Raw genomic sequence first — 24,081 nt, forward strand, 5'->3', positions numbered from 1 at the left:
ACATGCCTACAGTGCAGGCTTCGGCCTACACTCTGCTCCTCCTGCTGTCCCTGGGCTCCAACACTGCTGGTTGATGCCCGGAAGTGCTGTTTGCACAGAGCCAAACACCTCGCCAATGTGTTAGTGGGGTTCAGTCACGCCTGCTGCTCCCCTGCTGTGTATCCGGCAACGTGTCATGCGACCGCCAAGCTGGCACAACTAAAATGTAAGGGAACCTGTTTGTTACTGAAAGAGCCACCTTGTGCAGCACTAATACTGCACAAGGAAAAGGTGGCTCTTTAAATTATGCTCCTTGCAAACGCTGAACTACACACTCATGTAATGTAACATAGTAACATAGTAACATAGTTAGTAAGGCCGAAAAAAGACATTTGTCCATCCAGTTCAGCCTATATTCCATCATAATAAATACCCAGATCTACGTCCTTCTACAGAACCTAATAATTGTATGATACAATATTGTTCTGCTCCAGGAAGACATCCAGGCCTCTCTTGAACCCCTCGACTGAGTTCACCATCACCACCTCCTCAGGCAAGCAATTCCAGATTCTCACTGCCCTAACAGTAAAGAATCCTCTTCTATGTTGGTGGAAAAACCTTCTCTCCTCCAGACGCAAAGAATGCCCCCTTGTGCCCTTGTGCCCCCTTGTGTGTCCCCTCACACCGTCAAACCGTCCCGGAGGTGGGACTTTCCTTTGTAATGTGACGCAGCACAGCCGTCATTCCTACCCCCTTGGCTCCGTGCGCCGCCTCCTTAGCGTTGTTTGATTCTGTCACGGACCCTGCGCTGTTATGTTATCCCTTGGCCATGCACAGTTTGCGCTGCCCGTCCTCTGACATCATTTGTTGTCGGGCTGGCTGCGCCTGTGCGTCCACGCTGCCCGAAATCCCACCTCGCAGTGTCGTCTTATGTGATCCCACAGTGGGCCTGGGATCCATGGCCATGCGCAGTGCATATCCTCGCCTCTCACTCCCCTCCTTCCGGCTTCTTCAGACTAGGCGGCGTCAGCTGATCCCTAATAGCATGCCACGGCCGTGACGGCGCACAGTCTGAAGAAGCAGGAAGGAGCGGAGTGAGAGGCGATGATATGCACTGCGCATGCCCATGTATCCGAGGCCCGCAGTGTGATTACATTAGATGACACTGCGAGGTTGGATCTCGGGCAGCATGGACGCACAGGCACTGTCAGCCTGACACCTAAATGATGTCAGAAGACGGGCAGCGCTAAGTGTGCATGGCCAAGGGATAACATTACAGCGCAGGCTCCGTGACAGAATTAAACAACGCTGAGGAGGCGGCGCACGGCACCAAAGGGGTTGGAATGACGGCTGTGCTGCGTCACATTACAAAGGAAAGTCCCACCTCCGGGACGGTTTTACGGTGTGAGGGGACACATTACATGAGTGTGTACTTCAGCGTTTGCAAGGAGCATAATTTAAAGAGCCACCTTTTCCTTTTGCAGTATTATTGTTGTACAAGATGGCTCTTTCAGCAACAAACGCCTGGGGGGAGGGTTAAAGGTTCCCCTTCAACTTGCTCCAGTGCATGCTTCGGCCTACACTCTGCTCCTACTGCAGACCCTGGGCTCCATCACCGCCAGTTGGTGCCCAGAAGTGCTAGCTGCACAGAGAAAAACACCCGCCAATGTGTTAGTGGGGTTCAGCAAAGCCAGCTGTTCCCCTGCTGTGTAGCCGGCAACGTGTCCTGCAAACGCCACGCAGACACAACAGACCTAAAGCTGCCACAGTGCAGGCTTTGGCCTACACTCTGCTCCTCTCCTCCTCCTGCTGTACCTGGGCTCTAACACCGTCAGTTGTTGCCCGGAAGTGCTAGCTGCACAGAGAAAAACACCCGCCAATGTGTCAGTGGGGTTCAGCAAAGCCAGCTGTTCCCCTGCTGTGTAGCCGGCAACGTGTCCTGCAAACGACAAGCAGACACAACAGATCTAAAGCTGCCACCAGTGCAGGCTTCGGCCTACACTCTGCTCCTCTCCTCCTCCTGCTGTACCTGGGCTCTAACACCGTCAGTTGGTGCCCGGAAGTGCTAGCTGCACAGAGAAAAACACACGCCAATGTGTCAGTTGGATTCAGCAACGCCAGCTGTTCCCCTGCTGTGTAGCCGGCAACGTGTCCTGCAAACGCCACGCAGACACCTGAACTGAAATTAAAGGGAACCTGCCCACCCCAGGTATTTCTATGTATAACAGCCACCTTGTACAGCAGTAATGCTGCATTTGTACAAGGTGGCCGACTTTTTCTCCTTGCCCACGTCGAACTCAACACATACAAAATGTGTCTCATTAGAGACCATTACACTGTCCCTGAGGTGTGACTTTCCTTTGTAATGACACGCAGCACCCCCCTTGGCAGCGCTGCCCGTCTTCTCACATCATTGGTTGGCTAGCTGCGCCTGTGCGTCTGCCCTGCCCGACACAACGCCCCTCGGCGTCTTATTTATTTAGACTGCGAGGGTGTGATTGATGGGCACGTGCAGTGTATATCTTCGCCTGTCTTCACTCATCTCCTTCCGCCTTCTTCAGACTGTGCGGCCTCATGGCCGTGGCATGCGATAAGGGATCGGTGGAGGCCGCCCAGTCTGAAGCAGGTGTAAGGACATGTGTGAGCGGCTAACATATTTACTGCACAGGGCCATAAATTCAAGCCCCGCAGTGTGAATTTTTGAAAACACACTGCGGATCTGGGATTTATGGGCATCGCTAACCGCAACGGCCAACATGAAATGAGGTCAGAAGACCGGCAGCGCTCACAACACATGGCCAAGGGATAACACAAGAGCGCAGACTCCTGTACAGCAAATAACGACGCTCAGGAGGCTGCGCCCAGCATCAAGGCGTTATTTTGGACACCTGTGCTGCGTCTCCTTAAAAAGGCAAGTCACGCCTCCAATACAGTTTGACTGTATAATGGGCTAAATTGTATACGTGTTTCATTCAGCGTGTGCAAGGAGCAAAATTTTAATAGCAACCTTTCGCTTGTGCAGCATTACAGCAGCACAAGGTGTGGCTCTTCTACTTTGTAACACCGGAGGGGGGGTTAAAGGTTACCTTTGAAATTGGTTCAATTAGGCTTCGGCCTACACTCTGCTCCTCCTGCAGACCCTGGGCTCTAACACCGCCAGTTGGTGTCTGGAAGTGCTGGCTGCACAGAGATAAACACCCGCCAATGTGTCAGTGGGGTTCAGCAACGCCAGCTGTTCCCCTGCTGTGTAGCCGGCAATGGGTCCAGCACAAGCCACGCTGGCACAACAGAACAAAAGCTGCCACCAGTGCAGGCTTCGGCCTACACTCTGCTCCTCTCCTCCTCCTGCTGACCCTGGGCTCTAACACCACCAGTTGGTGCCCGGAAGTGTTAGCTGCACAGAGAAAAACACCTGCCAATGTGTCAGTGGGGTACAGCAACGCCAGCTGTTCCCCTGCTGTGTAGCCGGCAACATGTCCAGCACAAGCCACGCTGGCACAACAGAACAAAAGCTGCCACCAGTGCAGGCTTCGGCCTACGCTCTGCTCCTCTCCTCCTCCTGCTGTACCTGGGCTCTAACACCGCCAGTTGGTGCCCGGAAGTGCTAGCTGCACAGAGAAAAACACCCGCCAATGTGTCAGTGGGGATCAGCAACGCCAGCTGTTCCCCTGCTGTGTAGCCGGCAACGTGTCCTGCAAACGCCACGCAGGCACCTGAACTGAAATTAAAGGGAACCTGCCCCCCCCTCAGGTGTTTCTATGTATAACAGCCACCTTGTACAGCAGTAATGCTGCATTTGTACAAGGTGGCTGACTTTTTCTCCTTGCCCACGTCGAACTCAACACGTACAAAATATGTCTCATTAGAGACCATTGCACTGTCCCTGAGGTGTGACTTTCCTTTTTAATGACACGCAGCACCCCCCTTGGTAGCGCTGCCCGTCTTCTGACATCATTGGTTGGCTGGCTGCGCCTGTGCGTCCGCCCTGCCCAACACAACGCCCCTCGGTGTCTTATTTATTTTGACTGCGAGGGTGTGATTGATGGGCATGTGCAGTGCATCTCTTCGCTTTTCTTCACTCATCTCCTTCCGCCTTCTTCAGACTGTGCGGCCTCATGGCCGTGGCATGCGATAAGGGATCAGCGGAGGCCGCCCAGTCTGAAGCAGGTGTAAGGACATGTGTGAGAGGCGAACATATTTACTGCGCAAGGCCATGAATCCCAGCCCTGCAGTGTGAATTTATGAAAACACACTGTGGGTCTGGGATTCATGGGCATCGCTAAACGCACCGGCCGACATGAAATGAGGTGAGAAGACAGGCAGCGCTCACAGCACATGGCCAAGGGATAACACAAGAGCGCAGACTCCTGTACAGCAAATAACGACGCTCAGGAGGCTGCGGCCAGCACCAAGGTGGGATTTTTTGACACCTGTGCTGCGTCTCCTTAAAAAGGCAAGTCACACCTCCAATACAGTTAGACTGTATAATGGGCTAAATTGTATACGTGTTTCATTCAGCGTGTGCAATGAGCAAAATTTAAAGAGCAACCTTTTACTTGTGCAGCATTACTGCTGCACAAGGTGTGGCTCTTCTAGTTTGTAACACCTGAGGGGGGGTTAAAGGTTACCTTTGAAATTGGTTCTACTAGGCTTCGGCCTACACTCTGCTCCTCCTGCAGATCTTGGGCTCTAACTACGCCAGTTGGGGCCCGGAAGTGCTGGCTGCACAGAGCAAAACACCCGCCATTGTGTCAGTGGGGTTCAGCAACGCCAGCTGTTCCCCTGCTGTGTAGCCTACAACGTGTCCTGCAAACGCAACGCAGACACAAAGCTGCCTCCAGTGCAGGCTTCGGCCTACACTCTGCTCCCCCTGCTTACCCTTTGCTCCAACACCGCTAGTTGGGGCTCTAGGAAGACAATCTTGAATAGGTCCACATCCGGGTTCCAGTACCATCAGCTGGTTCTCGGCAGTGTCTTTGTCACGGGTACTCCCTCGTGCCCATCTTGGTTCCAGCACCGTCAGCTGGTTCTGGGTAGTGTCAAGGTCACTAAGACTCCAATACGTTGTCCCGTCGTGTTGCGGTCGGGTTAGCCAACTCCATGGTGCCTCCAGTTTAGGCGCTTCCTATATGGGCTGCAGGAATTGGCAATCAAGGCTGGTTCTGTAGTGCCAGTAGACCAAGCTCTGTTATGACCTTGTGGTCAGGACAATAATGGACCTGGTGGTTAAGAGCACACGGAATGACCTGATAGTTACTGATAATAAGGACGAGCTCTGGGACGTGGGAACTCTGCTGACCGCAATCCCTAAACCTATCAAACACACTAGAAATAGCCGTGGATTGCGCCTAACGCTCCCTATGCAACTCGGCACAGTCTAAGAAACTAGCTAGCCCTGAAGATAGAAAAATAAAGCCTACCTTGCCTCAGAGAAATTCCCCAAAGGAAAAGGCAGCCCCCCACATATAATGACTGTGAGTAAAGATGGAAATACAAACACAGAGATGAAATAGATTTAGCAAAGTGAGGCCCGACTTACTGAACAGACCGAGGATAGGAAAGGTTACTTTGCGATCAGCACAAAAACCTACAAAAAGACCACGCAGAGGGCGCAAAAAGACCCTCCGCACCGACTCACGGTGCGGAGGCGCTCCCTCTGCGTCCCAGAGCTTCCAGCAAGCAAGACAACAAATTAAATAGCAAGCTGGACAGAAAAATAGCAAACCAAAGAAATACAAGCTGGAACTTAGCTTCTGATGGGAAGACAGGTCACAAGAACGATCCAGGAGTGAACAGACCAATACTGGAACATTGACAGGTGGCATGGAGCAAAGATCTAAGTGGAGTTAAATAGAGCAGCAGCTAACGAATTAACCTCGTCACCTGTGAAACTCAGAAACACCCACCAGAGGAAGTCCATGGACAGAACCAGCCGAAGTACCATTCATGACCACAGGAGGGAGCCCGACAACAGAATTCACAACAAAGCTCCCCCTGTAGGACTGTTGGTGTTCGGTAACTGCGGCAGCCTCGCGGCAAAGCTGTTCTCTCTTCTCCTGTGGACCTTCTGGTCCACATCCTGGTTCCAGCACCGTCAGCTGGTTCCGGGCAGAGCCTTTGGCTTAGGTGCCTCCTTCTGGGTATCCGAGTTCCACCAACGCCAGGCGGTCCTTGGTAGTGCTTTTTAGCACGGGTACCTCCTGCTTAGTAACCGGGTTCCAGCACCGTCAGCTGGTCCTCGGTTGTGCCATTGGCTCTTGCACAGTTTGCCAACGCATCTGGGTTCCAGTACCGTCAGCTGGTTCTCGGCAGTGTCTTTTGTTCTTGTACCTTCTGCTCCCTATCCTGGTTCCAGTACAGTCAGCTGGTTCCGGGCAATGCTTTTGGCTTAGGTGCCTCCTTCTGGGTATCCGAGTTCCACCAACGTCAGGTGGTCCTTGGTAGTGCTGTCTGGCACGGGTACCTCCTGCTTAGTAACCGGGTTCCAGTAACGTCAGCTGGTCGTCGGTAGTTCCATTGGCTCTTGGACCTTCAGGTAGCCATCCGAGTTCCAGTTCCATCAGCTGGTTCTCGGCATTTTCTCAGCCTTCTTGTACCTTCTGCTACATTTCCAAGTTCAAGACCCTAAAGACGACGACCCGGAAGACCACCCCTAAGATGACGACGACACCAGAGACGACAACCACTGAGATGACGACGACCCTGGAGACGACGACCCTGAAGACCACCCCGATGGTGACGACGACGACTACGGAGACGACGACCCTGGAGATGACGACATGGAAGACCGAGAAGCAGAAGAACAAGAGGCTGCAGAACAAAGAGCAGAAGAACATTAAGCATAACACTTAATATCAGAGCAAAAGATATTATCTAAATTATATGCAGAAGAAGACTAAGCAGTGTATGGGGGTGAGTCCGTTCCTCCTCGTGGTGCCCCTGGATAAAGCCTGATGCTGCAGGCCAAACTGAACGCGGACAAATGTAACTCTTTTGTGACAGGCAGAATGGAAGGTGTAATGTTCAAACTTTTATAGATAACAACTACGGGAATGCCTGTCACAAATAAGAATATGATGAAGAAGTAGAATAGGAAGAATAATAATAGTTGAATAACATGAATATGAAGAATGTAACAAAAAAAAAATAGGTAGAAGATGAAGAAGATGAATAAGGTGAAGAAGAAGTTGATGTCAAAGATGCTGATGATGATGAAGATGAAAGTTTGGGAAAAGTAAAAAAAAAAAAAAAAGGTGAATGGCGTGGAAGTAGTGAAGTAATAAAAAAAATCTTAACATAGTCAATATGTAATTGTAACTCCGAACGTCTTAAAAAAAAAAAAAATTCATGCTATTCTATTTGATTGGGCTAAACCTCTATGCCTTTAATGTCTCCGCCACTTCCCCAAATACATCCTACATTATTCTTAGTTGTTTTCCTTCATGTAGAATGAACCTACAAGGAAAGAAAGGGTTTATTTTATTTCCGATATTTTGATCCCATTGACTTGCATTGGGATCGGGTATCGGCGATATCCGATATTTTTTGAATATCGGCCGATCCAATCAGATACCGATACTTTCTGATATCGGAAGGTATCGCTCAACACTACTTGTGATTAATCATGAAGAAAGAGCAAGAAAAAGATCATGCCCACATAGACAGGAACACCTCCATATACAGTTAGGTCCATATATATTTGGACAGGGACAACATTTTTCTAATTTTGGTTATAGACATTACCACAATGAATTTTAAACAAAACAATTCAGATGCAGCTGAAGTTCAGACTTTCAGCTTTCATTTGAGGGTATCCACATTAAAATTGGATGAAGGGTTTAGGAGTTTCAGCTCCTTAACATGTGCCATCCTGTTTTTAAAGGGACCAAAAGTAATCGGACAGATTCAATAATTTTAAATAAAATGTTCATTTCTTAAGTCTGGAACCCATGGACATCACCAAACACTGGGTTTCCTCCTTCTTAATGCTTTGCCAGGCCTTTACAGCCGCAGCCTTCAGGTCTTGCTTGTTTGTGGGTCTTTCCGTCTTAAGTCTGGATTTGAGCAAGGGAAATGCATGCTCAATTGGGTTTAGATCTGGAGATTGACTTGGCCATTGCAGAATGTTCCACTTTTTGGCACTCATGAACTCCTGGGTAGCTTTGGATGTATGCTTGGGGTCATTGTCCATCTGTACTATGAAGCGCCGTCCAATCAACTTTGCAGCATTTGGCTGAATCTGGGCTGAAAGTATATCCCGGTACACTTCAGAATTCATCTGGCTACTATTGTCTGCTCTTATGTCATCAATAAACACAAGTGACCCAGTGCCATTGAAAGCCATGCATGCCCATGCCATCACGTTGCCTCCACCATGTTTTACAGAGGATGTGGTGTGCCTTGGATCATGTGCCGTTCCCTTTCTTCTCCAAACTTTTTTCTTCCCATCATTCTGGTACAGGTTGATCTTTGTCTCATCTGTCCATAGAATACTTTTCCAGAACTGAGCTGGCTTCTTGAGGTGTTTTTCTGCAAATTTAACTCTGACCTGTCTATTTTTGGTATTGATGAATGGTTTGCATCTAGATGTGAACCCTTTGTATTTACTGTCATGGAGTCTTCTCTTTACTGTTGACTTAGAGACAGATACACCTACTTCACTGAGAGTGTTCTGGACTTCAGTTGATGTTGTGAACGGGTTCTTCTTCACCAAATTAAGTATGCGGCGATCATCCACCACTGTTGTCATCCGTGGACGCCCAGGCCTTTTTGAGTTCCCAAGCTCACCAGTCAATTCCTTTTTTCTCAGAATGTACCCAACTGTTGATTTTGCTACTCCAAGCATGTCTGCTATCTCTCTGATGGATTTTTTCTTTTTTTTCAGCCTCAGGATGTTCTGCTTCACCTCAATTGAGAGTTCCTTTGACCGCATGTTGTCTGCTCACAGCAACAGCTTCCAAATGCAAAACCACACACCTGGAATCCACCCCTGACCTTTTAACTACTTCATTGATTACAGGTTAACGAGGGAGACACCTTCAGAGTTAATTGCAGCCCTTAGAGTCCATTGTCCAATTACTTTTGGTCCCTTGAAAAAGAGGACGCTATGCATTACAGAGCTATGATTCCTAAACCCTTTCTCCGATTTGGATGTGGAAACTATCATATTGCAGCTGGGAGTGTGCACTTTCAGCCCATATTATATATATAATTGTATTTTTGAACATGTTTTTGTAAACAGCTAAAATAACAAAACTTGTGTCACTGTCCAAATATTTCTGGCCCTAACTGTATATATATATATATATATATATATATATATATATATATAGATATATATATATATATATATATCTATATATATATATATATATATATATATCATATCCTAGAATGAGGAAAATGACAGCCCACAAAACATGTGCTTCCCACAATAAGGTTATCACAAGAATCTGACTGCACAAGCGAAGATAATGCAAGGATAAATGACCACTCCATGAAATGGGTGTGAAGATGTTAATATTGCAATACCATACATCCCTATAATAAGGCACATAATATGCATGCAGGATACTTCAATAATATAGAAACTTTAGTCATATGGCAAAAAGAAAAAATGTAACTGATGAAAAAAAGGCGTACAACAAAAATGGTGATGAATGAGACAGTAGAAAAAATAGAAAAGCATAAGAGATGTGAATATATGAAATGTCTCAGTAATAGTACGCATAGGACCTGCGGGAGGGGGAGGGAGAGGGGGAACTAGACAATGCAAGAGCCCAAAACCTCAATCCCATGGGGGAAAAAAAAACAAAAACCTTGTCATACCCACAGTCCAAAGCCATAGAGAAAGATCTTGTGAAGTGGGGAAGCAGAATGTGGGATAGGCTCCCACGCGTATCGCCGCCTGAGTAGCGGCTTCTTCAGGGAAAAGATATCATGTAGTGTGAGGCATCCCATGTGGTAACATATATACATATCCCTAATGGTACTAAAGGTATTCACCCGTGTGGAGAGATCTCAAGGAGCACATGCATGCAATAGAGCATGGTCGCGGCCATCTTGTTTGTGTTAAAATCCTGAATGAAGCAATAAAGTTTGATCACATAGCTAGTGCGCACACATAGAGGCGATGCACACCGAAAACTCAGATATAAAGCGTCTAGCCATTGCTGCACAAACCCAAGGGGGAAGTATCTCTGCATGCACACTGCATGGCACTGCCTAAGTATCACAGTACATGCTACAATTATTCAGCACATACCAAGTAGCGAATCGGAGCGATTGTACCGGCGAAAATTCATGTACACAGATCCCACTAAGTAAACAAAGCATGACCCAATTTTGTAACATTGATGGAAAAAAAAAAAAAAGCAGCTTATGCGTGTGCGCATAGACATGGATGTCATATGCCAGTAACATGAAACTGACCGACATGGTGATTGCTGCACAGACAAATGGAGATGGTACCAACACTTGCGCTATGTGCCACACAACACCCATGCAAGACCACTCGCTGTGGGTATAGGTGCAAAAGATGCTGAGGCTTATTGGTGTAATAGAGAGAATATCAACATATATAAAAGCACATGCACAGCATCCAAGAGGATAAATAAATGAAAACACGCTCCTTGCATGGGGCTAAGTAGCCTGTACTGAAAATGAAAAAAGAAAGAGGTAGGTAGATGAAGAAATAATAATAAATAATAAATTAAATAATAGTAATAAAAAAAAAATTTTGCTCAAAAGATAGAAGCTATTAATCAATTATATTTGTAACAAATACTGTTGTAATACTACCATGCCCGACACAAGATACAGATGTTTTTGCGCCGTTGCGATCCTTTGTGCCTAAAGTACATAGTAAAATTAAGGTGCATGCAATTGACTTAAGCGTATGGTACTGCAATATCAAGAAATGAAAAATCAAAAAATCTCTGAAAAGCAGGCATAAACGAGACAGAGTAAAAAAGGGGGAGTGTGGGGTTGTTGTGATCAGACCTAACTCAAAAATATATATGTATATCCAGGTGCAAACAATGCACACGCAAATAGGTTTCACACCATATATGTACATGTATACAACACGGCAATCCAGGTATCAACAGGGTAACTATGACTATTATACAGATAAGCCCCCACATGAATATTTTGACAATGGTCCAATCTGGGATGCAAAATAAGGTCAAAATCAGCCATAAAATCCAGAGAACAAGAGTTCTTCATTTAGTCCATTGGGCGATAAGCTTTTTAAATTGAAGATCCAACGGGATTTTGTGGGCTGTCATTTTCCTCATTCTAGGATATGACATATATATGTATATATATACATATATATGTGCATGTTTTCTTGCATGTTTGCATTTTTTAAGCGTTTTTAATGGTTTTTGTGTTGTTGTTTTGTGTGTGTACTTATGTGCAGTCTTGAGTTTTTTGCCAATTTAATAATAAAAACTATTTTTGATACTGGTATATATATGGAGGTGTTCCTGTCTATGTGGGCATAATCTTTTTCTTGCTCTAACCTGTTTAGCCAATTACCTGGAGATTGCCCTTAACTGGGGATATATTCACATGCAGGAGTCTGCTACAGCTACTGCTGCAATTCATCTTTTAACTTCCATCTTTTTAATTATGATTTTGAATTAGACTGGAATTGACTGGAAGGTAACAGAATACCAACCACTACAGTGTTTTGGTTTCTTTTCTCTTTCACCCCCATACTACTTTCCTTCTTAACCCCTTAATCCCATATGACGTACTATCCCGTCCAGGTGACCTGGGACTTAATTCCCATGGACGGGATAGTACGTCATATGCGATCGGCCGCGCTCACGGGGGGAGCGCGGCCGATCGCGGCCGGGTGTCAGCTGCCTATCGCAGCTGACATCCGGCACTATGTGCCAGGAGCGGTCACGGACCGCTCCCGGCACATTAACCCCCGGCACACCGCGATCAAAGATGATCGCGGTGTGCCGGCGGTGCAGGGAAGCATCGCGCAGGGAGGGGGCTCCCTGCGGGCTTCCCTGAGACGATCGGTACACGGTGATGTGCTCACCGTGTACCGAGCGTCTTCTCCCTGCAGTCCCCGGATCCAAAATGGCCGCCGGGCTGCATCCGGGTCCTGCAGGGAGCACTTCCGGGTCAGGATCAGGCTGCAGCTGCAGCTCTAATCCTGCCCGGCTGTATGTCAGATCACCGATCTGATAGAGTGCTGTGCACACTGTCAGATCGGTGATCTGTGATGTCCCCCCCTGGGACAAAGTGAAAAAGTAAAAAAAAAAATTTCCACACTTGTAAAAAAAAAAATAAAAAAAAAATTCCTAAATAAAGCAGAAAAAAAAAAATATTATTCCCATAAATACATTTCTTTAAATAAAAAAAAAACAAAAAAACAATAAAAGTACACATATTTAGTATCGCCGCGTCTGTAACGACCCGACCTATAAAACTGGCCCACTAGTTAACCCCTTCAGTGAACACCGTAAGAAAAAAAAAAAAAAAACGAGCCAAAAAACAACGCTTTATTATCATAACGCTGAACAAAGAGTGGAATAACACGCGATCAAAAAGACGGATATAAATAACCATGTTACCTCTGAAAACGTCATCTTGTCCCGCAAAAAACGAGCCGCCATATAGCATCATAACCAAAAAAATAAAAAAGTTATAGTCCTCTGAATAAAGCGATGCCAAAATAATTATTTTTTCTATAAAATAGCTTTTATCGTATAAAAGCGCCAAAACATAAAAAAAATGATATAAATGAGGTGTCGCTGTAATCGTACTGACCCGAAGAATAAAACTGCTTCATCAATTTTACCAAACGCGGAACGGTATAAACGCCTCCCCCAAAAGAAATTCATGAATAGCTGGTTTTTGGTCATTCTGCCTCACAAAAAAATCGGAATAAAAAGCGATCAAAAACTGTCACGTGTCCGAAAATGTAACCGATAAAAACGTCAACTCGTCCCGCAAAAAACAAGACCTCACATGACTCTGTGGACCAAAATATGGAAAAATTATAGGTCTCAAAATGTGGAGACGCAAAAACTTTTTTGCTATAAAAAGCGTCTTTTAGTGTGTGACGGCTGCCAATCATAAAAATCCGCTAAAAAACTCGCTATAAAAGTAAATCAAACCCCCCTTCATCACCCCCTTAGTTAGGCTAGGTTCACATTGCGTTAATGGGTTAACGCTAACGGACAGCGTTGCACGGCGAAAATGTCACAATTAACGCCGTGCAACGGGTCCGTTAGCACAACCATTGACAGCAATGTGATTTTCAGGTGTAGCGCATCGCTAGAGCGTGCCATTTTCGGCTCGCGCTAGCAAGGTGCCATTCTTTTGTGGCGCGCCTCAGACGCTGCTTGCAGCGTCCGCGGCGCGCCCGAGGTCCGATCCCCGATCTTCCAGAGCGGGGACGTTAACGCGACCACTAAACACGACACCTAAAAAGACATTGTGTTAGCGCAATCCGCTAGTGCTAAACGGATTTCCCTAACGCAATGTGAACCTAGCCTTAGGGAAAAATAATAAAATTAAAAAAAATGTATTTATTTCCATTTTCCGGTTAGGGTTAGGGTTAGGGTTAGGGCTAGGGTTGGGGCTAGGGTTAGGGTTTGGATTACATTTACGGTTGGGATTAGGGTTGGGATTAGAATTAGGGGTGTGTCTGGGTTAGGTGTGTGGTTAGGGTTACAGTTGGGATTAGGGTTAGTGGTGCGTTTGGATTAGGGTTTCATTTATAATTGGGGGGTTTCCACTGTTTAGACACATCAGGGGCTCTCCAAACGCGACATGGCGTCCGATCTCAATTCCAGCCAATTCTGCATTGAAAAAGTAAAACAGTGCTCCTTCACTTCCGAGCTCTCCCGTGCGCCCAAACAGGGGTTTACTCGAGACAAATTGGACAACAACTTTTTGGGTCCAAGTTCTCTTGTTATCCTTGGGAAAATAAAAATTTGGGGGGCTAAAAATCATTTTTGTGGGAAAAAAAAGGATTTTTATTTTCACGGCTCTGCGTTGTAAACTGTAGTGAAACACTTGGGGGTTCAAAGTTTTCACAACACATCTAGATAAGTTCCATGGGAGGTCTAGTTTCCAATATGGGGTCACTTGTGGGTGGTTTCTACTGTTTGGGTACATCAGGGGCTCTGCAAATGCAACGTGACGCCTGCAGACCAATCCATCTAAGTCTGCATTCCAAATGGCGCTCCTTCCCTTCCGAGCTCTGCCATGAGCCCAAACAGTGGTTCCCCCCCACATATGGGGTATCAGCGTACTCAGGACAAATTGAACAACAACTTTTGGGGTCCAATTTATTCTGTTACCCTTGTAAAAATACAAAGCTGGGGGCTAAAAAATCATTTTTGTGAAAAAAAAAAGAATTTTTATTTTCACGGGTCTGCGTTATAAACTGTAGTGAAACACTTAGGGGTTCAAAGTTCTCACAACACATCTAGATAAGTTCCATGGGAGGTCTAGTTTCTAATATGGGGTCACTTGTGGGGAGTTTGTACTGTTTGGGTACATCAGGGGCTCTGCAAATGCAACGTGACTCCTGCAGACCAATCCATCTAAGTCTGCATTCCAAATGGCGCTCCTTCCCTTCCGAGCTCTGCCATGCGCCCAAACAGTGGTTCCCCCCCACATATGGGGTATCAGCGTACTCAGGACAAATTGGACAACAACTTTTGGGATCCAATTTATTATGTTACCCTTGTGAAAATACAAAACTGGGGGCTAAAAAATTTTTGCGAAAAAAAAATAAATTTATTTTAACGGCTCTGCGTTATAAACTGTAGTGAAACACTTGGGGGTTCAAAGCTCTCAAAACACATCTAGATAAGTTCCTTAGAGGGTCTAGTTTCCAAAATGGTGTCACTTGTGGGGGTTTTTAATGTTTAGGCACATCAGGGGCTCTCCAAACCAACATGGCGTCCCATCTTAATTCCAGTCAATTTTGCATTGAAAAGTCAAATGGCGCTCCTTCCCTTCCGAGCTCTGCTATGCACCCAAAAAGTGGTTTACCCCCACATATGGGGTATCGTCGCACTCAGGACAAATTGCACAACAACTTTTGTGGTCTAATTTCTTCTCTTACCCTTGGGAAAATAAAAAATTGGGGGCGAAAAGATCATTTTTGTGAAAAAATAAGATTTTTTATTTTTACGGCTCTGCATTATAAACTTCTGTGAAGCACTTGTTGGGTCAAAGTGCTCACCACACATCTAGATAAGTTCCTTAAGGGGTCTACTTTTCAAAATGGTGTCACTTGTGAGGGGTTCCAATGTTTAGGCACATCAGGGGCTCTCCAAACGCAACATGGCGTCCCATCTCAATTCCAGTCAATTTTGCATTGAAAAGTCAAATGGCGCTCCTTTCCTTCCGAGCTCTGCCATGCGCCCAAACAGTGGTTTACCCCCACATATGGGGTATCGTCGCACTCAGGACAAATTGCACAACAACTTTTGTGGTCTAATTTCTTCTCTTACCCTTGGGAAAATAAAAAATTGGTGGCGAAAAGATTATTTTTGTGAAAAAATATGATTTTTTATTTTTACGGCTCTGCATTATAAACTTCTGTGAAGCACTTGTTGGGTCAAAGTGCTCACCACACCTCTAGATAAGTTCCTTAAGGGGTCTACTTTCCAAAATGGTGTCACTTGTGGGGATTTCAATGTTTAGGCACATCAGGGGCTCTCCAAACGCAACATGGCATCCCATCTCAATTCCAGTCAATTTTGCATTGAAAAGTAAAATGGCGCTCCTTCGCTTCCGAGCTCTGCCATGCGCCCAAACAGTGGTTTACCCCCACATATGGGGTATCAGCGTACTCAGTACAGATTGTACAACAATGTTTGGCATCCATTTTATCCTGTTACCCTTGGTAAAATAAAACAAATTGGAGCTGAAATAAATTTTGTGTGAAAAAAAGTTAAATATTCATTTTTATTTAAACATTCCAAAAATTCCTGTGAAACCCCTGAAGGGTTAATAAACTTCTTGAATGTGGTTTTGAGCACCTTGAGGGGTGCAGTTTTTAGAATAGTGTCACACTTGGGTATTTTCTATCATATAGACCCCTCAAAATGACATCAAATGAGATGTGGTCCCTAAAAAAAAATGGTGTTGTAAAAATGAGAAATTGCTGGTCAACTTTGAACCCTTATAACTCCCTAACCAAAAAAAATTGTGGTTCCAAAATTGTGCTGATGTAAAGGAGACATGTGGGAAATGTTACTTATTAAGTATTTTGCGTGACATATCTCTGTGATTTAAGGGCATAAAAATTTAAAGTTGGAAAATTGCGAAATTTTCAAAATTTTCGCCAAATTTCCGTTTTTTTCACAAATAAACGCAAGTTATATCGAATAAATGTTACTACTAAAATGAAGTACAATATGTCACGAGAAAACAATGTCAGAATCGCCAAGATCCGTTGAAGCGTTCCAGAGTTATAACCTCATAAAGGGACAGTGGTCAGAATTGTAAAAATTGGCCCGGTCATTAACGTGCAAACCACCCTCGGGGCTTAAGGGGTTAATCTCCTGTAATCCCTCCACCTAGTAAAGAACTACTCATTTCTCTCTCAATAGTCCCCAGCCATCTCACCTCCTCACAGCTGTTCCTCCACATACAATCCTTTCTCCAGACACACGGCCGCATCATGTCCTATCCTTCTCCCACCTTCTAACACTCTGTCTGCTACGCCTCATCTCTGGTGATGTATCCCCAAATCCCAGCCCCTCTCATCACATCCCCACACTCATTTCTAACCCCCTGCCATGATCCTCTGCACGTTTTCCCAACCATGACAACCTCATACCCATTCATCCAGCCCCCACTCCCACGGTCCACTTACCTGGAGCACTTTGGAATGCACGCTCCGGCTGCAACAAACTGCCATTTATCCATGACCTCTTCTGTTATGAAAGGTAATTCAGTACCACAATGGACATAGAGGTCAGCGCACATACAGTGACCTGGCAATAACCCAAAAAACAAGAACGAGCTCTGAGACGTGGGAACTCTGTTGACCGCAATCCCTAATCCTCTCCAACCACACTAAAGGCAGCCGTGGATTGCGCCTAACGCTGCCTATGCAACTCGGCACGGCCTGAGAAACTAGCTAGCCTGAAGATAGAAAATAAGCCTACCTTGCCTCAGAGAAATACCCCAAAGGAAAAGGCAGCCCCCACATATAATGACTGTGAGTTAAGATGAAAAGACAAACGTAGAGATGAAATAGATTTAGCAAAGTGAGGCCCAACTTTCTGAACAGAGCGAGGATAGGAAAGGTAACTTTGCGGTCAACACAAAACCCTACAAAAACCACGCAAAGGGGGCAAAAAGACCCTCCGTACCGAACTAACGGCACGGAGGTACACCCTCTGCGTCCCAGAGCTTCCAGCAAGCAGAAAAAAACAAATTGACAAGCTGGACAGAAAAAAAACAGCAAACAAATAGCAAAGAGGAACTTAGCTATGCAGAGCAGCAGGCCACAGGAACGATCCAGGAGGAAACAGGTCCAATACTAGAACATTGACTGGAAGCCAGGATCAAAGCACTAGGTGGAGTTAAATAGAGAAGCACCTAACGACTTCACCACATCACCTGAGAAAGGAAACTCAGAAGCCGCAGTACCACTTTCCTCCACCAACGGAAGCTCACAGAGAGAACCAGCCGAAGTACCACTTGTGACCACAAGAGGGAGCTCTGCCACAGAATTCACAACACTCTTCATCACCAACAAACTTTCCTTCCTCGGCCTCACTGAAACCTGGCTCACCCCCTCTGACTCGGCCTCTCCAGCTGCGCTCTCCTATGGCGGATTCCACCTCTCTCACACCCCTCGCCCCAGCAACAAACGTGGTGGAAGAGTTGGCTTGCTCCTGACCGACACCTGCTCCTTCACTCCAATCCCGCTACCACCCTCCGCTACTCTTCCCTCGTTTGAGGTGCACTCTGTCCGCATCTATTCCCCTCCAACCTCCAGCTGGCTGTCATCTACCGCCCCCCAGAACTAGCCATCTGTTATGAAGGCAATCCAGTGACACAGTGTGCCAGCAATCAGAGCACATACAGTGATCTGACAATAACCCAAAAACAATAGAACAAGCTCTGAGACGTGGAATCTCTGTAGACCGCAATACCTGAACCTATCCTAAACACAACTAAAGGCAGCTGTGGATTGCGCCTGAAACTACCTATGCAACTCGGCACAGCCTGAGAAACTGACTAGCCTGAAGATAGAAAAACAAGCCTGGCTTGCCTCAGAGAAATACCCCAAAGGAAAAGGCAGCCCCCCACATATAATGACTGTTAGCAAGATGAAAAGACAAAACGTAGGGATGAAATAGATTCAGCAAAGTGAGGCCCGATATTCTAGATAGAGCGAGGATAGCAAAGAGAACTTTGCAGTCTACAAAAAACCCTAAAGCAAAAAACCACGCAAAGGGGGCAAAAAGACCCACCGTGCCGAACTAACGGCACGGCGGTACACCCTTTGCGTCTCAGAGCTTCCAGCAAAACGAATAGACAAGCTGGACAGAAAAAATAGCAACAAAAGCAAAGAAGCACTTATCTAAGCAGAGCAGTAGGCCACAGGAAAGATCCAGAAGCTCAGATCCAACACTGGAACATTGACAAGGAGCAAGGAAGACAGAATCAGGTGGAGTTAAATAAGAAAGCAGCCAACGAGCTCACCAGAACACCTGAGGGAGGAATCTCAGAAGCTGCAGTACCACTTGTGACCACAGGAGTGAATTCAGCCACAGAATTCACAACAGTACCCCCCCCCCTTGAGGAGGGGTGGTCACCGAACCCTCACCAGAGCCCCCAGGCCGACCAGGATGAGCCACATGGAAGGCACGAACAAGATCTGGAGCATGGACATCAGAGGCAAAAACCCAGGAATTATCTTCCTGAGCATAACCCTTCCATTTAACCAGATACTGGAGTTTCCGTCTAGAAACACGAGAATCCAAAATTTTCTCCACAATATACTCCAATTCCCCCTCCACCAAAACCGGGGCAGGAGGCTCAACAGATGGAACCATAGGTGCCACGTATCTCCGCAACAACGACCTATGGAATACATTATGTATGGAAAAGGAGTCTGGGAGGGTCAGACGAAAAGACATAGGATTGAGAATCTCAGAAATCCTATACGGACCAATAAAACGAGGTTTAAATTTAGGAGAGGAAACCTTCATAGGAATATGACGAGAAGATAACCAAACCAGATCCCCAACACGAAGTCGGGGACCCACACGGCGTCTGCGATTAGCGAAAAGTTGAGCCTTCTCCTGGGACAAGGTCAAATTGTCCACTACCTGAGTCCAGATCTGCTGCAACCTGTCCACCACAGAATCCACACCAGGACAGTCCGAAGACTCAACCTGTCCTGAAGAGAAACGAGGATGGAACCCAGAATTGCAGAAAAATGGAGAGACCAAGGTAGCCGAGCTGGCCCGATTATTAAGGGCGAACTCAGCCAACGGCAAAAAGGACACCCAATCATCCTAGTCTGCAGAAACAAAACATCTCAGATATGTTTCCAAGGTCTGATTGGTTCGTTCGGTCTGGCCATTAGTCTGAGGATGGAAAGCCGAGGAAAAAGATAGGTCAATGCCCATCCTACCACAAAAGGCTCGCCAAAACCTTGAAACAAACTGGGAACCTCTATCAGAAACAATATTCTCAGGAATGCCATGCAAACGAACCACATGCTGGAAGAACAAAGGCACCAAATCAGAGGAGGAAGGCAATTTAACCAAGGGCACCAGATGGACCATTTTAGAAAAGCGATCACAGACCACCCAAATGACTGACATCTTTTGAGAAACGGGAAGGTCAGAAATGAAATCCATCGAAATATGTGTCCAAGGCCTCTTTGGGACCGGCAAGGGCAAAAGCAACCCACTGGCACGTGAACAGCAGGGCTTAGCCCTAGCACAAATCCCACAGGACTGCACAAAAGTACGTACATCCCGTGACAGAGATGGCCACCAGAAGGATCTAGCCACTAACTCTCTGGTACCAAAGATTCCAGGATGACCAGCCAACACCGAACAATGAAGTTCAGAGATAACTTTACAAGTCCACCTATCAGGGACGAACAGTTTCTCCGCCGGACAACGATCAGGTTTATTCGCCTGAAATTTTTGCAACACTCGCCGCAAATCAGGGGAGATGGCAGACACAATGACTCCTTCCTTGAGGATACTCGCCGGCTCAGATAAACCCGGAGAGTCGGGCACAAAACTCCTAGACAGAGCATCCGCCTTCACATTTTTAGAGCCCGGAAGGTACGAAATCACAAAATCGAAGCGGGCAAAAAATAACGACCAACGGGCCTGTCTAGGATTCAAGCGCTTGGCAGACTCGAGATAAGTAAGGTTCTTATGATCAGTCAATACCACCACGCGATGCTTAGCTCCTTCAAGCCAATGACGCCACTCCTCAAATGCCCACTTCATGGCCAGCAACTCTCGGTTGCCCACATCATAATTACGCTCAGCAGCCGAAAACTTCCTGGAAAAGAAAGCACATGGTTTCAACACTGAGCAACCAGAACCTCTCTGTGACAAAACCGCCCCTGCTCCAATCTCAGAAGCATCAACCTCGACCTGGAACGGAAGAGAAACATCTGGTTGACACAACACAGGGGCAGAACAAAAACGACGCTTCAACTCCTGAAAAGCTTCCACAGCAGCAGAAGACCAATTAACCAAATCAGCACCCTTCTTGGTCAAATCGGTCAATGGTTTGGCAATGCTAGAAAAATTACAGATGAAGCGACGATAAAAATTAGCAAAGCCCAGGAACTTTTGCAGACTTTTCAGAGATGTCGGCTGAGTCCAATCCTGGATGGCTTGGACCTTAACCGGATCCATCTCGATAGTAGAAGGGTGAAAAGATGAACCCCAAAAATGAAACCTTCTGGACACCAAAGAGACACTTTGATCCCTTCACAAACAAAGAATTAGCACGCAGGACCTGGAAAACCATTCTGACCTGCTTCACATGAGACTCCCAATCATCTGAGAAGATCAAAATGTCATCCAAGTAAACAATCAGGAATTTATCCAGATACTCACGGAAGATGTCATGCATAAAAGACTGAAACACAGATGGAGCATTGGCAAGTCCGAACGGCATCACTAGATACTCAAAATGACCCTCGGGCGTATTAAATGCAGTTTTCCATTCATCTCCTTGCCTGATTCTCACCAGATTATACGCACCACGAAGATCTATCTTAGTGAACCAACTAGCCCCCTTAATCCGAGCAAACAAGTCAGATAACAATGGCAAAGAATACTGAAATTTAACAGTGATCTTATTAAGAAGGCGGTAATCAATACACGGTCTCAGCGAACCATCCTTCTTGGCTACAAAAAAGAACCCTGCTCCCAGTGGTGATGACGATGGCGAATATGTCCCTTCTCCAGGGATTCCTTCACATAACTGCGCATAGCGGCGTGTTCAGGCATGGATAAATTAAATAATCGACCTTTAGGGAATTTACTACCAGGAATCAAATTGATAGCACAATCACAATCCCTATGCGGAGGTAGGGCATCGGACTTGGGCTCTTCAAATACATCCTGATAATCAGACAAGAACTCTGGGACCTCAGAAGGAGTGGATGACGAAATTGACAAAAATGGAACATCACCATGTACCCCCTGACAACCCCAGCTGGATACCGACATAGAGTTCCAATCCAAAACTGGATTATGGGTTTTGGCAACCCCAGCACGACCACATAATGCAGATTATGTAGCACCAGAAAGCGAATAACTTCCTGATGTGCAGGAGCCATGCACATGGTCAGCTGGGCCCAGTACTGAGGTTTATTCTTGGCCAAAGGTGTAGCATCAATTCCTCTCAACGGAATAGGACACCGCAAAGGCTCCAAGCAAAACCCACAACGTTTAGCATAATCCAAATCCATCAGATTCAGAGCAGCGCCTGAATCCACAAATGCCATGACAGAATACGATGACAAAGAGCATATCAAGGTAATGGACAGAAGGAATTTGGACTGTACAGTACCAATGACGGCAGACCTATCGAACCGCTTAGTGCGCTTAGGACAATCAGAAATAGCATGAGTGGAATCACCACAGTAGAAACACAGCCCATTCAGACGTCTGTGTTCTTGCCGTTCAACTCTGGTCATAGTCCTATCGCACTGCATAGGCTCAGGTTTAATCTCAGACAATACAGCCAAATGGTGCATAGATTTACGCTCGCGCAAGCGTCGACCGATCTGAATGGCCAAAGACATAGACTCATTCAAACCAGCAGGCATAGGAAAACCCACCATGACATCCTTAAGAGCCTCAGAGAGACCCTTTCTGAACAAAGCTGCCAGCGCAGATTCATTCCACAGAGTGAGTACTGACCACTTCCTAAATTTCTGACAATATACTTCTATATCATCCTGACCCTGGCACAAAGCCAGCAAATTTTTCTCAGCCTGATCCACTGAATTAGGCTCATCGTACAGTAATCCGAGCGCCAGGAAAAACGCATTGACATTACTCAATGCAGGGTCTCCTGGCGCAATAGAAAATGCCCAGTCCTGAGGGTCGCCGCGCAAAAAAGAAATAATAATCAAAACCTGTTGAACAGGATTACCAGAAGAATGAGGTTTCAAGGCCAGAAATAGCTTACAATTATTTTTGAAACTAAGAAACTTAGTTCTATCACCAAAAAAACAAATCAGGAATAGGAATTCTTGGTTCTAACATAGATTTCTGATCAATAGTATCTTGAATCCTTTGTACATTTGTAACGAGATTATCCATTGAAGAGCACAGACCCTGAATATCCATGTCCACACCTGTGTCCTGAAACACCCAAATGTCTAGGGAAAAAAAAAGACTGAACACAGAGCTGAGAAAAAAAAATGATGTCAGAACTTCTTTTTTCCCTCTATTGAGAATCATTAGTAGGGCTCCTTGTACTGTTATGAAGGCAATCCAGTGACACAGTGTGCCAGCAATCAGAGCACATACAGTGATCTGACAATAACCCAAAAACAATAGAACAAGCTCTGAGACGTGGAATCTCTGTAGACCGCAATACCTGAACCTATCCTAAACACAACTAAAGGCAGCTGTGGATTGCGCCTGAAACTACCTATGCAACTCGGCACAGCCTGAGAAACTGACTAGCCTGAAGATAGAAAAACAAGCCTGGCTTGCCTCAGAGAAATACCCCAAAGGAAAAGGCAGCCCCCCACATATAATGACTGTTAGCAAGATGAAAAGACAAAACGTAGGGATGAAATAGATTCAGCAAAGTGAGGCCCGATATTCTAGATAGAGCGAGGATAGCAAAGAGAACTTTGCAGTCTACAAAAAACCCTAAAGCAAAAAACCACGCAAAGGGGGCAAAAAGACCCACCGTGCCGAACTAACGGCACGGCGGTACACCCTTTGCGTCTCAGAGCTTCCAGCAAAACGAATAGACAAGCTGGACAGAAAAAATAGCAACAAAAGCAAAGAAGCACTTATCTAAGCAGAGCAGCAGGCCACAGGAAAGATCCAGAAGCTCAGATCCAACACTGGAACATTGACAAGGAGCAAGGAAGACAGAATCAGGTGGAGTTAAATAACAAAGCAGCCAACGAGCTCACCAGAACACCTGAGGGAGGAAGCTCAGAAGCTGCAGTACCACTTGTGACCACAGGAGTGAATTCAGCCACAGAATTCACAACAGCCATCTCCACCTTTCTCGACCACTTCACCACCTGGCTACTTCATTTCCTCTCTGTCGACATCCCCACTATCATCATGGGTGATTTCAATGTCCCCATTGACACTTCCACCTCAGCTGCTTCTAAACTTTTATCACTGACTGCCTACTTTGGCCTCACCTAATGGTCCTCTGAGGCCGCTCACAAAGATGGCCACACGCTGGACCTCATCTTCACCCACCTTTGCTTCCTTACTAATCTCATTAACACACCCCTCCCCTTGTCTGACCACAACCTACTGACATTCTCGTCCCTCTCCTCTCCTAATGTGCAACCCCCTCTCCACAAACTCCCTCGCAGAAATCTCAAACATCTCAACTTAC

This window comes from Ranitomeya imitator, chromosome 2, assembly GCF_032444005.1.
Source record: "Ranitomeya imitator isolate aRanImi1 chromosome 2, aRanImi1.pri, whole genome shotgun sequence".
NCBI classification, from domain to species: Eukaryota; Metazoa; Chordata; class Amphibia; order Anura; family Dendrobatidae; genus Ranitomeya; species Ranitomeya imitator.